General features: G+C 40.2%; 1 protein-coding gene across 1 annotated transcript in view; it reads left to right on the top strand.

Moving 5' to 3' along the window:
• LOC111979703 (metabotropic glycine receptor-like) overlaps nt 1-13,749 on the top strand; it is a 148,834-nt gene that overhangs the window by 1,946 nt on the left and 133,139 nt on the right.

Here is a 13,749-nt window from a genome sequence, read left to right as displayed (position 1 = left end):
TAGACTACCTATTTCTGTCCTCTATAGTTGCGTGCCTTTCTTTGTTTGCTGAAATCCATTACTCCTTTAATAAACGTTAATTTAATAGGTTACAGCCACCGACTGTTTGCTCATTGACATTGTAGTTGCTCTGGCAACTCTGCGCAAATGCGCATGGAGCCCACCAACAATGAAACAGTCGATGGTTGTATTTGTTTATTATTAAAAATACTGTCCGTGATTAACCAACACTACTGTCCATCGAAAACAGCTCATGTCTATTGTATTCACACTGTAGGCCTCTACACTTCATTTTTGAGGAATGTGTTTGCTGTAAAAAAAAWWWTTTTAAATAAAACCTTTGCCTGCATGGTTCAAAAATGGTTTGCTGCGTGAGTAGATCGGTGCATTAGGAAATACAACAAATATGTCACATTTCAAGGTGCAAGTGTGTACAAACATCTAGTTAGTCATGAATGAATTATAAAAGACCACTTTGAATTTCAAGTCCACTTTACTCCCACTTAAATGCGAGTGCTGTGTCTACACAATAATTCCAGCATGTTAGTTTGTCCCTGAGCTTTATTCATTTAGGCAAAACTACATACTGTAAGTTTAGTCCGTTTTAGTCATGCCTTTAGCACACATGCAAGATCATCTCAAAGCTGTTGCCCGAGCTGATCCAAAAACAATTCCCAAGCCCATATCACTAAGCCAGGAGCTCTATTGTGGAGTGCTGCAGGTACAGCAACATTTAGTTCTAAACAGGTGTAACGGATGTGAAATGGCTAGCTAGTTAGCGGTGGTGCGCGCTAATAGCCTTTCAATCGGTGACATCACTTGCTCTGAGACCTTGAAGTAGTGGTTCCCCTTGCTCTGCAAGGGCCGCGGCCTTTGTGAATATCAGTGATTGGCTAAATTGCACATACCTGCTCTCCCAGGTATTCCATGTCCAGGGTTAGCCACCCTTTGCTTTAGTCTCTTGTTGAAACCTCTTAACCGATCTGAAAGGTTTTGATAGGTCTCTGCAATGGGGTAAGATCTTCCATGGTGCTTGATCACACTTACCCAGTCAAGTTTAGATCTGCGACGGAAGGGGATCAAACAGAGGCCCATCTGTAGGTCATTGGATTAGGGTTCAGCCTGAAAATACAAAAAGACCCCTGCTGTTGCAGACAGCTAATGTACGGTCCCGGTTTAGCAAAAGATCACGGCTATCAACCCTTTCTTTCTACTTGCGATTGGTATTTGATGTGTGTATTTCTGTAATTGCTGTAATTCAGTGCTCATCTGTAAAACAGACCGTAGTCTCAGTATGACTCCCTAATAAAATAAAGGTTTAATCACAAATAATCAAATCCAGGTCATGCACAGAGGGAAGCATTATCGATCTTGGAGTTGCTTTTGAAGACATCGGATTTCAAGCCCAATATACTTTATTTTGTAAAGTTCACTTTGCTCTCTGACACCCGTTTAATGGAGGACATTGGTATTAAAAGCCATCAGTGAGATGACCTTTAATTGGCTGCAAAATTAACTGCTTCCACTGGTTTTTAAAGAGCTGGTTCCTGTTCAGAATTTCAGAATGTCCCGAGGGCGCATTAAAACTCATTTGACATTCCCACAAATGGATGTGGCATAGTCGTCTAGTGATTAGCAGCAGCATGACTTTTAGAATAGGCCTGTGGATTCAGTTTCACAACTATAGTTCAGACGTGTCAAAGATCTAAGAGAATCCCTCTGCACGGTCTCTCTCTCTTCCTTTTTAGGAGAGTTTTGTAGGCCAAATCTTTGGATGTACATCCCAAGCAATCTATTCACCCCAAGGATTAAATAAACCAATAGAGACCAGGTTTTTTGTAAACCTAATCAAAATGTAAATGATTCCAGTGTGCTTTTTTGGAGGATATGCAGAATGAGAGCATTGGCTTTGAGGCCATTATCATAAAGAGTCTGTTAAGCCTATGACATATTGGTTGAGAGTATAATGGCTGTTTGGTAATGAATTTGTTTGAATTAGACTGGTTACATGAATTTCATCTGTTACTTGCTTGTAACAGATTACGTTCATATTCTGACTATCTCTGAAAGTCACTTAGATAATACCTTTGATGATACAGTGGTAGCAATACATGGTTATAACATCTACCGAAAAGACAGAAATGCCAACGGAGGCGGTGTTGTGGTCTATATTCAGAACCACATTCCTGTAAAACTTAGAGATGATCTAATGTTAAATACTGTTGAGGTAATATGGCTACAGGTTCATCTGCTTCACCTAAAGCCCATTCTTGTGGGAAGCTGCTATAGACCACCAAGTGCTAATAATATCTAGATAATATGTGTGAAATGCTTGATAATGTATGTGATATCAACAGAGAAGTATATTTTCTGGGTGATTTAAATATTGACTGGCTATCATCAAGCTGCCCACTCAGGCAAAATCTTCAAACTGTAACCAGTGTCTGCAACCTGTATCAGGTTGTCAGTCAACCTACCAGGGTAGTTACAAACAGCACAGGAATTAAATCATCAACATTGTCGTGTCTTTGGCATCGTTAAATTGAAGACTTTTAGTTTTATCATAGATTCCTGTAATTAGGGATTACGCGATCACTTTAGTAATAACGTAACTAATTAACAATGAATTCGAGGGCACCAGGGAAAGTTATTAGATTACAAAGTTATCATTTCCCAATATAACCTTTCAGATATTTCATATCTGATCAATGGTCTTCTAATTAATGATTGATTTACTCTACCTTACGTCAGTCTCATTCCAAACGTCGTAAATCGCTGATCTGCACGAACCCAGTCTTCACTATGAGTCATCCATACATCAATTGTCTTAAATCATTTATTTATTACTAACTAATTAATTCACAGAAATGCAAAACAAACAAACTTAAAATAGTTACATGAAATGATGGGAGAAAATATGCCCTAGTGGGCTAAACCGGCATGGCGGCTGTTAGACAAAGGGAAAGTTGCGTTCGACTAAGAATTCACTACAGAGTCCATAACTATAACAATTGACATGCTAATCCTTATACATGAACGCTCACTCATTCGGGAACAATTGCAATCAATATATATATAGTTACGTCCAGTGTGTGTGTCGCCTTGGTCGTTGGAGAGAAGTTCGTTTTGGTTGGAGTGAAGTTCTGTCTCGGTTGTGGATTGTTCAGAGGGACATTCGTTTTTAGAATGATTGTTTCGGCGGTTGTCTTTCTTCGCGTTCAATGATACCGAATTCCTAGCTGCAGACTAGAAGTCAATATCAAAGACTTGTTCTTATTCTGTCGGTATCGATAGTCTAAGAGTTTAACAACGTGGGATGGTTAAAAGATTCAGCAGTCTGGTCTCAAACCTTTGTCCTCTCGTGATTGAGAGAAACATGGTCTCCATTGGTAATTTCTTAAAGTTGGCTTTTATTCAGATAGCAGAGAGGGGTGGTCCCATGGTCTCTGACCCATACTGGGATCAGGGCGGTCCTTGGATTTAGTTCAAATCAAGAAGGTATTTGTACTTTTCTTAATTAAACAGTCCAAAATCATAYTACACAATTATACAAACAGTATCATACTCACTCATTCATTTTATACAACACACAGATGTAAACCTCATATCTGAGGTTATTATATAAACAGCGGTATGGTAATGTGGTCCCACAGTCTCTCCTGAGTTTCTCACATGGKGACMAATGGACATGTTAATAGCTGGACTSYCCACCGGCCTTTAATACTTTTTCCGGAACATGAAATCTGTTCGTACCTCAAGTTCTGTGAGGTGGAAGAGAATTCCTTTGTCCTGAAAGTTTACCCTCTCTCTTAATACTGTTTAGCCATGAGGAGATCCTCAGGAATTTACAACGTCTCTCTGTGATCACAGCATGGGTTGAAGGAGGAAAGGGGGAGGCAGGGAGAGGGGGATGGGGTTTGCTATACCCACGCAGGCAACGTCATGACAACATGTATTGATCACATGTTTACTAACGCTGCAGATATTTGCTTTAAAGCAGTAGCCAAATCCATAGGATGTAGTGATCACAATATAATAGCTATATCTAGGAAAACCAAAGTTCCAAATGCTGGGCCTAATATAGTGTATAAGAGGTCTTACGATACGTTTTGTAGTGATTCATATGTACAGCTCTTTGTGACATCAGCTGATGTAAGAAGGGCTTTATGAATAAATTTGATTGATTGATGATGTAAAGAATATTTGCTGGTCTGTGGTGTGTAATGAGGAGCAACCAGACGCTGCACTTGATGCATTTATGAAACTACTTATTCCAGTTACTAATATGCACGCACCCATTAAGAAAATGACTGTAAAAACTGTTAAATCCCCTTGGATTGATGAGGAATTGAAAAAATGGTATGGTTGAGAGGGATGAGGCAAAAGGTTTTGCAATTAAGTCTGGCAGCCCAAATGATTGGCAAACGTACTGCACATTTAAGAAATCTTGTGACTAAACTAAATAAAAATAAAGATAAACTACACTATGAAACAAAGATAAATTATATAAAGAATGATAGTAAGACGCTTTGGGGCACCTTATATGACCACTCGGCTCCTTCATTCATTGAATCAGATGGCTCATTCATCACAAAGCCCACTGATATTGTCACATTCGTCGTATGGAGGAAGAGAGGAGGACCAAGGCGCAGCGTGATAGTAATACATTCTTCTATTTATTTACCAAAACGAAGAACACTTGACAAACTATACAAAAAACAACAAAACGAACGTGAAGCTATATACGAAAAGTGCAGACACAGGCAACTTACACATAGACAATAACCCACGAAATCCCTAAAGAATATGGCTGCCTAAATATGGTTCCCAATCAGAGACAATGATAAACAGCTGCCTCTAATTGAGAACCAATCTGGTCAACCATAGACATACAAACACCTAGACTAGAAAACACCCCATAAACATACAAAACCCCTAGACTAGACAAAACACATAAAGCCCCCATGTCACACCCTGACCTAACCAAAATAATAAAGAAAACAAAGATAACTAAGGCCAGGGCGTGACAGATATTGAAAACTACTTTAATTACTTTTTCATTGGCAAGATAAGCAAACTTAGGGATGACATGCCAGCCACAAACGCTGACACTACACATCCAAGTATATCGGACCAAATTATGGAAGACAAGAATTGTACTTTTAAATTCCGTAAAGCCAGTGTGGAAGAGGTGAAAAAAGTATTGTTGTCTATCAACAATGACAAGCCACCAGAGTCTGGCAATCTAGATGAAAAATTACCGAGGATAATAGCAGACGATATTGCCACTCCTATTTGCCACATCTTCAATTTAAGCCAACTAGAGAGCATGTGCCCTCAGTCCTGGAGGGAAGCTAAAGTCATTCCGCTACCCAAGAATAGAAAATCCCCCTTTACTGGCTCAAATAGCCAACCAATCAGCCTGTTACCAACCCTTATTAAACTTCTGACCAGATACAATGCTATTTTACAATAAACAAATTGACAACAGAATTTCAGCATGCTTATAGGTAAGGACACTCAACAAGTACAGCACTTACATTAAATTAAATTACTGATGATTGGCTGAGAGAAATTGATGATAAAATTGTGGGGGCTGTCTTGTTAGACTTCAATGCAGCATTTGACATTATTGATCATAGTCTGCTGCTGGAAAAATGTATGTGTTATGGCTTTACAGGCCCTGCTATAATGTGGATAAAGAGTTACTTGTCTAACAGAACACAGAGGGTGTTCTTTAATGGAAGCCTATCAAATATAATCCAGTTAGAATCAGGAATTCCACAGGGTAGCTGTTTAGGCCCTTTGCTTTTTTCAATTTTTACTTACGACATGCCACTGACTTTGAGTAAAGCCAGAGTTTCTATGTATGCGGATGACACAACACTATACACGTCACCTACTACAGCGACTGAAATTACTGCAACACTCAGCAAAGAGCTGCAGTTAGTTTCAGATTGGGTGGCAAGGAATAAGTTAGTCCTAAATATTTCTAAAACTAAAAGCATTGTATTTGGAACAAAACACTCACTAAACCCTAAACCTCAACTAAATCTTGTAATAAATAATGTGGAAAATTAGCAAGTTCAGATGACTAAACTGCTTGGAATAACACTAGATTGTAAACTGTCATGGTTAAAACATATCGATGCAGTAGTAGCTAAGATGGGGAGAAGTCTGTCTATAATAAAGCGATGCTCTGCCTTCTTAACAACACTATCAACAAGGCAGGTCCTACAGGCCCTAGTTTTGTCGCACCTTGACTACTGTTCAGTCGTGTGGTCAGGTGTCACAAAAAAAGGACTTAGGAAAATTGCAATTGGCTCAGAACAGGGCAGCACGGCTGGCCCTTGGATATACAGAGAGCTAATATTAATAATATGCATGTCATTCTCTCCTGGCTGAAAGTGGAAGAGAGATTGACTTCATCACTACTTTTATTTATGAGAGGTATTGACATGCTGAATGCACCGAGCTGTCTGTCTAAACTACTGGCACACAGCTTGGACACCCATGCATACCCCACAAGACATGCCACAAGAGGTCACAGTCCCCAAGTCCAAAACAGACTATGGGAGGCACACAGTACTACATAGAGCCATGACAACATGGAACTCTATTCCACATCAAGTAACTGACGCAAGCAGTAAAATTAGATTTAAAAAACAGATTATAAAAACCCACCTTAATGGAACGCGGGGACTGTGAAGCAACACAAACATTGGCATTGACACATGCATACACACACACACATACGATAACAATACGCACTATACATACACATGGATTTAGTTGTTGTGGTGGAGTAGGGCCTGAGGGCACACAGTGTGTTGTGAAATCTGTGGAATGTTGAGAAAGCCTTTCTCTGCTTGGTGATTATCCATGTTTCTTTATCCTCACATTCCCAATACACATTAGTCTCACCTTCCATTCCTCCACACAAACAAACACACACACACACACACACACACCACACAACACACAGACAGACAGACAGACAGACAGACAGACAGACAGACAGACGACAGACAGACAGACAGACAGACAGACAGACAGACAGACAGACAGACAGACAGACAGACAGACAGACAGACAGACAGACAGACAGACAGACAGACAGACAGACAGACACAGACAGACAGACAAGACAGACAGACAGACAGACAGACAGACGACAGACAGACAGACAGACAGACGACAGACAGACAGACAAGACAGACAGAACAGACAGACAGACCAGACAAGACAGACAGACAGACAGACAGACAGACAGACAGACAGACAGACAGACAGACAGACAGACAGACAGACAGACAGACAGACAGACAGAGAGAGAGAGATTATTAGTTTATCAACACTTTCTCTTCTTGCTCCTGGGAAAGATGGCATGAGCCTCAGCCTTTTCTTTCATTGGTGTTTGTTTCAGTCACATGCAGCTAATGGGTTTAGGCTCCTCTGGAGAAGCAGCCCTGGCCTGGGCATTATGAGAGAGGGAGAGAGAGTGATGGGGAGTGGGGCAGGCAGCCAGACAGACAGACAGCCGACTGTGTGAAAGTGGGAGATAGTGTTTGATCATGTAAGAAAGAGTGAAAGGTTGCCAGACACAGAAAACACAGAGATCAGGAGGATAAATGGCAAACTGAAATAAAGAGATCAGGAGGATTAATGGCAAACTGAAATACGAGATCAGGAGGATTATGGCAAACTGAAATACGGAGATCAGGAGGATTAATGGCAAACTGAAATAAAGAGATCAGAGAATTAATGGCAAACTGAATATAGAGATCAGGATGATTAATGCAAACTGAAATACAGAGATCGGAGGATTAATGGCAAACTGAAAACAGAGATCAGGAGGATTAATGGCAAACTGAAATACGGAGATCAGGAGGATTAAAGGCAAACTGAAATACGGAGATCAGAGAAGATTAATGGCAAACTGAAATACAGAGATCAGGAAGATTAATGGCAAACTGAAATACAGAGATCAGGAGGATTAAAGGCAAACTGAAAAAAAGGTAACGAAAGAAAGAGCCAGAAAAGGGAATAGAAGATGGACACTAACAGACAGACTGAATAAGATAGAGACTGACTGGGGCCATGGTAGATACTAACAGACAGACTGAATAAAGATAGAGACTGACCTGGGCCCATGGGTAGATCTAACAGACAGACTGAATGAGATAGAGACTGACCTGGGGCCCACTGGGTAGATACTAACAGACAGACTGAAATAAAGAGAGAGACTGACCTGGGGCCCATGGGTAGATACTAACAGACGGCTGAATAAAGAAGAGACTGACCTGGGGCCATGGTAGATACTAACAGACAGACTGTATAAAGATAGAGACTGACCTAGGGCCCATGGGTAGATACTAACAGACAGACTGTATAAGATACAGGCTGACCTAGGGCCATGGGTAGATACTAACAGACAGACTGTAATAAAGATAGAGACTGACCTAGGCCCATGGGTAGATACTAACAGACAGACTGTATAAAGATGAGACTGACCTAGGGCCCATGGTAGATACTAACAGACAGACTGAATAAAGATAGAGACTGACCTAGGGCCCATGGGTAGACACCTAACAGACAGACTGAATAAAGATAGAGACTGACCTAGGGCGATGGTTAGATACTAACAGACAGACTGAATAAAGAGAGAGACTGACCTAGGGCCCATGGGTAGACCTAACAAGACAGACTGAATAAAGAGAGAGACTGACTAGGGCCCATGGGTAGACACTAACAGACAGACTGAATAAGAGAGAGAGACTGAGCTGGGCGCCATGGGTAGACACTAACAGACAGGCCTGAATACAGAGAGAGACTGACCTGGGGCCATGGGTAGAGAACACCTGATGTCAGCCAAGGACATAGACCTACATACTGATACCTTAGTAGACCAGGGATTTCAGCTTGTGTGGCTTATCTGGCATTCCGTTTTACTATCATTGCATTCCTGGGACCGTGTTCATGAAATGTAGTAGTGAACTGTACAGATCTAGGATCTGCCAGTCCAACTCTCCAGCTGTCTGAATGCCAACTGTGGATATGTGAAAGGTTCTTTGGATGCAAGCCAAACTATTTCTATAGGCACAAGCACTGTTCATGACACAAACGGTTCACACCCCTCTTATTGGTGGAGAGAATGTTGCAGGTTTAAAGCTTATTTCCTGAAATTCTACACATTTTGTCATGGTGGTGCAAAGAAAATGTGCAGTTGTAAAGCAAATTTATTGCAGTGCTATAAAAAATAAATCATGTGATATTTAGTGACAAAAAATAAACCATGCATTAGCTATGAACCAATGCAGTAGCCTAATGACCAATGCAGTAGCCTAATGAACAATGCAGTAGCCTTAATGAACCAATGCAGTAGCCTTGAACAATGCGTTAGCCTAATGAAACATGCAGTGCCAATAACCATGCAGTAGCCTAATGAAACCAATGTGCAGTAGCCTAATGAACCAATGCAGTAGCCGACTGAACCAATGTAGTAGCCTAATGAACCAATGCAGTAGCCTAACGAACCAATGCAGTAGCCTAATGAACCAATGCAGTAGCCTAATGAACCAATGCAGTAGCCTAATGAACCAATGCAGTAGCCTAATTGAACCAAATGCAGTAGCCTAATGACCAATGCAGTAGCTGAATGAACCAATGCAGTAGCCTAATGAACCAATTCAGTAGCCTAATGAACCAATGTAGTAAGCCTAAATGAACCAATGTAGTAGCCCAATGAACCAATGCAGTAGCTAATGAACCAATGTAGTAGCCTAAGAAATTCAATTAGCCTAAATGAACCAATGTAGTAGCCTAATGAACCATGCGTAGCCTAATGACACAATGCAGTAGCCTAATGAACCAATGTAGTAGCCTAATGAACAATGTATTAGCCGAATGAACCATGCAGTACTATGAAGTGCATAGCTAATGAACCAATGCAGTAGCCTGATGAACGCAATGCAAGTACGCCTAATGAACACTGCAGTAGGTTAAGAACCAATGCAAGTAGCCTAATGAACCAATGCAGTAGCTAATGAACCACTGCGTAGCCTAATGAACAATGCAGTAGCCTAATGAACCAATGCAGTAGGTTAATGAACCAATGCAAGTAGCCTCATGACATATAGCCTAATGAACCAATGTAGTAGCCTAATGAACCCAATGCGTAGCCTAATGAACCAATGCAGTAGCTGAATGAACCAATGCAGTAGCCTAATACCAATGCAGTAGCCTGATGAACCAATGCAGTAGCCTAAGAACCAATGCAGTAGTAGCCTGATGAACCAATGCAGTAGCCTAATGAACCAATGCAGTAGCCGAATGAACCGATGTAGTAGCCTAAATGAACAATGCAGTAGCCAATGAACAATGCAGTAGCCTATGAACCAATGCAGTAGCCTAATGACCAATGCAGTAGCCTAATGAACCAATGTAGTAAGCCTAATGAACCAATGCAGTAGCCTAATGAACCAATGCAGTAGCCTAATGAACCAATGCAGTAGGTTTGCAATGAAATGCACAATGCAGTGCCTAATAACAATGCAGTAGCCCTAATGAACCAATGTCAGTAGCCTAATGAACCATGCAGTAGCTGAATGAACAATGCGAGCCTGATGAACCATGCAGTAGCCTAATGAACCAATGCAGTAGCCTAATGAACCAATGCAGTAGCCTAATGAACCAATGCAGTAGCCTAATGAACCAATGCAGTAGCCTATTGAACCATGTGCCAGTAGAAGTGCTGCATGTGTACACTGCAGGAGACTCTCCCAGAGGTAAACAGCATCAAGCAGCCTTTGGTCTATTGATTTACTGTAAGCGGATAAGCTATTCATGTTTTGGTTACAGTAAACATGATGTTCAGAGCTAGATTCAACATGATTCAATTGGGTTATTTAGGCTTGGCTGCTTCTCTCATCAGGGCACATTTAAAAAAAAAATGAAATAAAAATGGATTCAACATAGCATGAACATATTAACGTTATACACAGGACATTGTTTTTTGTTGCAATTGACATTAAATTGGAAGATATACCCTCATTGAGTGGTATTTGATGCTCATACCAGTTTTTGCCTGGATAATAGTTCATCTGTAGGAATTGGACCAAAGTGAGACCCTGTTATGATGAGGTCACAATGGAACCTCTGCCCTTCTTTCATTCTCTATCTGACACTAAAAGAGACGTCTGAGTTGAAGCTAACTGCTCTCTCTGACCTCTCTCTGACCTCTCTCTGACCTCTCTCCACCCTCTCTCTCTCTCTATCTCTCTAACCTCTCTCTGACCTCTCTCCACCCTCTCTCTCTCTATCTCTCTAACCTCTCTCTGACCTCTCTCCACCCTCTCTCTCTCTCTTAGAATACAGGACATAAAGCCCTTAGTAAGAATACAGGTACCAGTAAAAGCGCCTATAACTAAGCTTACTTAGATACAGGATAAGCCTAGTAATAACATCAAAGCCCTTAGTGATACAGACATAAAGCTAGGAAAAGCCATAAAGCCCTTAGTAAGAATATAGGACAACCTTAGTGTACAGACATAAAGCCCTTAGTAAGAATACAGGAAAGCTTAGTTGAATCAGGACTACCCTTAGTTTAGAACAGGCATAAAGCCCTCAGTAAGAATTACAGGACATAAAGCCCTCAGTAAGAAACAGGACATTAAAGCCCTTAGATAGAATACAGGACATAAAGAATCTTAGTAAGAATACAGGAATAAGCCCTTAGTTAGAATACAGGACATAGCCCTTAGTTAGGAATACTTAGGGCAAAAAGCCTTAGTAAGAATACAGGGACATTAAAGCCCTTAATTAGAATACAGGACATAAAGCGCCTTACTAGAATACAGGACATAAATCCTTAGTAAGAATACAGGAATAAGCCTTAGTTAGAATAACAGCGACATTAAAAGCCCTTTAGTAAGAATACGGACATAAAGCCTTAGAAGAATACAGGACATTAAAGCCCTAGTTAGAATACAGGACATTAAAAGCCCTTAGTAAGAATACAGGACATTAAAGCCCTTAGTTAGAATACAGGACATAAAGCCCTTAGTTTAGAAATACAGGACATAAAGCTCTTAGTTAGAATACAGGACATAAAGCCCTTAGTAAGAATACAGGACATAAATCCCTTAGTTAGAATACAGGACATAAAGCCCTTAGTAAGAATACAGGACATAAGCCCTTAGTTAGAATACAGGACATAAAGATCTAGATAGAATACAGGACATAAAGCCCTTAGATAGAAACAGGACATAAAGCCCTAGTAAGAATACAGGACATAACGCCCTTAGTTAGAATACAGGACATAAGCCTTAGTTAGAATACAGGACATAAAGCCCTTTAGTAAGAATACAGGACATAAAGCCCTTAGTTAGAATACAGGACATAAACCCTTAGTTAGAATACAGGACATAAAAGCCCTTAGTTAGAATACAGGACATAAAGCCTTAGTTAGAATACAGGACATAAAGCCTTAGTTAGAATACAGGACATAAGCCCTTAGTTAGAATACAGGACATAAAGCCCTTAGTAATAATACAGGACATAAAGCCCTTAGTTACAAATACAGGGACATAAAGCCCTTAGTTAGAATACAGGACATAGAGCCCTTAGTTAGAATACAGGACATAAAGCCCTTAGTAAGAATACAGGACATAAAGCCCTTAGTTAGAATACAGTACATAAAGCCCTTAAGTTAGAATACAGGACATAAAGCCTTAGTAAGATACACGGACATAAAGCCCTTAGTGAATACAGGACATAAGCCCTTAGTTAGAATACAGGACATAAAGCCCTTAGTTAGAATACAGGACATAAAGCCCTTAGTATAGAAACAGGACAATAAAGCCCTTAGTAAGAATACAGGACATAAAGCCCTTAGTTAGAAATACAGGACATAAAGCCCTTAATTAGAATACAGGACTAAAGCCCTTACTTAGAATACAGGACATAAAGCCCTTAGTAGAACAGGACATAAACCCTTAGTTAGAATACACGACATAAAGCCTTATAAAGAATACAGGACATAAAGCCCTTAGTAAGAATACAGGACATAAAGCCTTATTAGAATACAGGACATAAAGCCCTTTAGTAAGAATACAGGACCATAAAGCCCTTAGTTAGAATACAGGACATAAAGCCCTTAGTTAGAATACAGGACATAAAGCCTCAGTAAGAATACAGACATAAGCCCTCAGTAAGAATACAGGACATAAAGCCCTTAGATAGAATACAGACATAAAGATCTTAGTAAAGATACAGGACATAAAGCCCTTAGTTAGAATCAGGACATAGAGCCCTTAGTTAGAATACAGGCAAAAAAGCCCTTAGTAAGAATACAGGAATAAAGCCCTTAATAGAATACAGGACATAAAGCCCTTACTTAGAATACAGGACATAAAGCCCTTAGTAGAATACAGGACATAAAGCCTTAGTTAGAATACAGGACATAAAGCCCTTAGTAAGAATACAGGACATAAAGCCCTTAGTAAGAATACAGGACATAAAGCCCTTAGTTAGAATACAGGACATAAAGCCTTAGTAAGAATACAGGACATAAAGCCTTAGTTAGAATACAGGACATAAAGCCCTTAGTTAGAATACAGGACATTAAAGCCCTTAGTTAGAATACAGGACATAAGCCCTTAGTAATGAATACAGGACATAAGCCCTTAGTTAAATACAGACTAAAGCCCTTAGTTAGAATACAGGACAGACAAAAGCCCTTAGTGAGAC

Source organism: Salvelinus sp. IW2-2015, linkage group LG19, assembly GCF_002910315.2.
Source record: "Salvelinus sp. IW2-2015 linkage group LG19, ASM291031v2, whole genome shotgun sequence".
Classification (NCBI taxonomy): Eukaryota; Metazoa; Chordata; class Actinopteri; order Salmoniformes; family Salmonidae; genus Salvelinus; species Salvelinus sp. IW2-2015.
The sequence above is the reverse complement of the archived record's forward strand: the minus strand, read 5'-3'. Positions and strand labels throughout refer to the sequence as shown.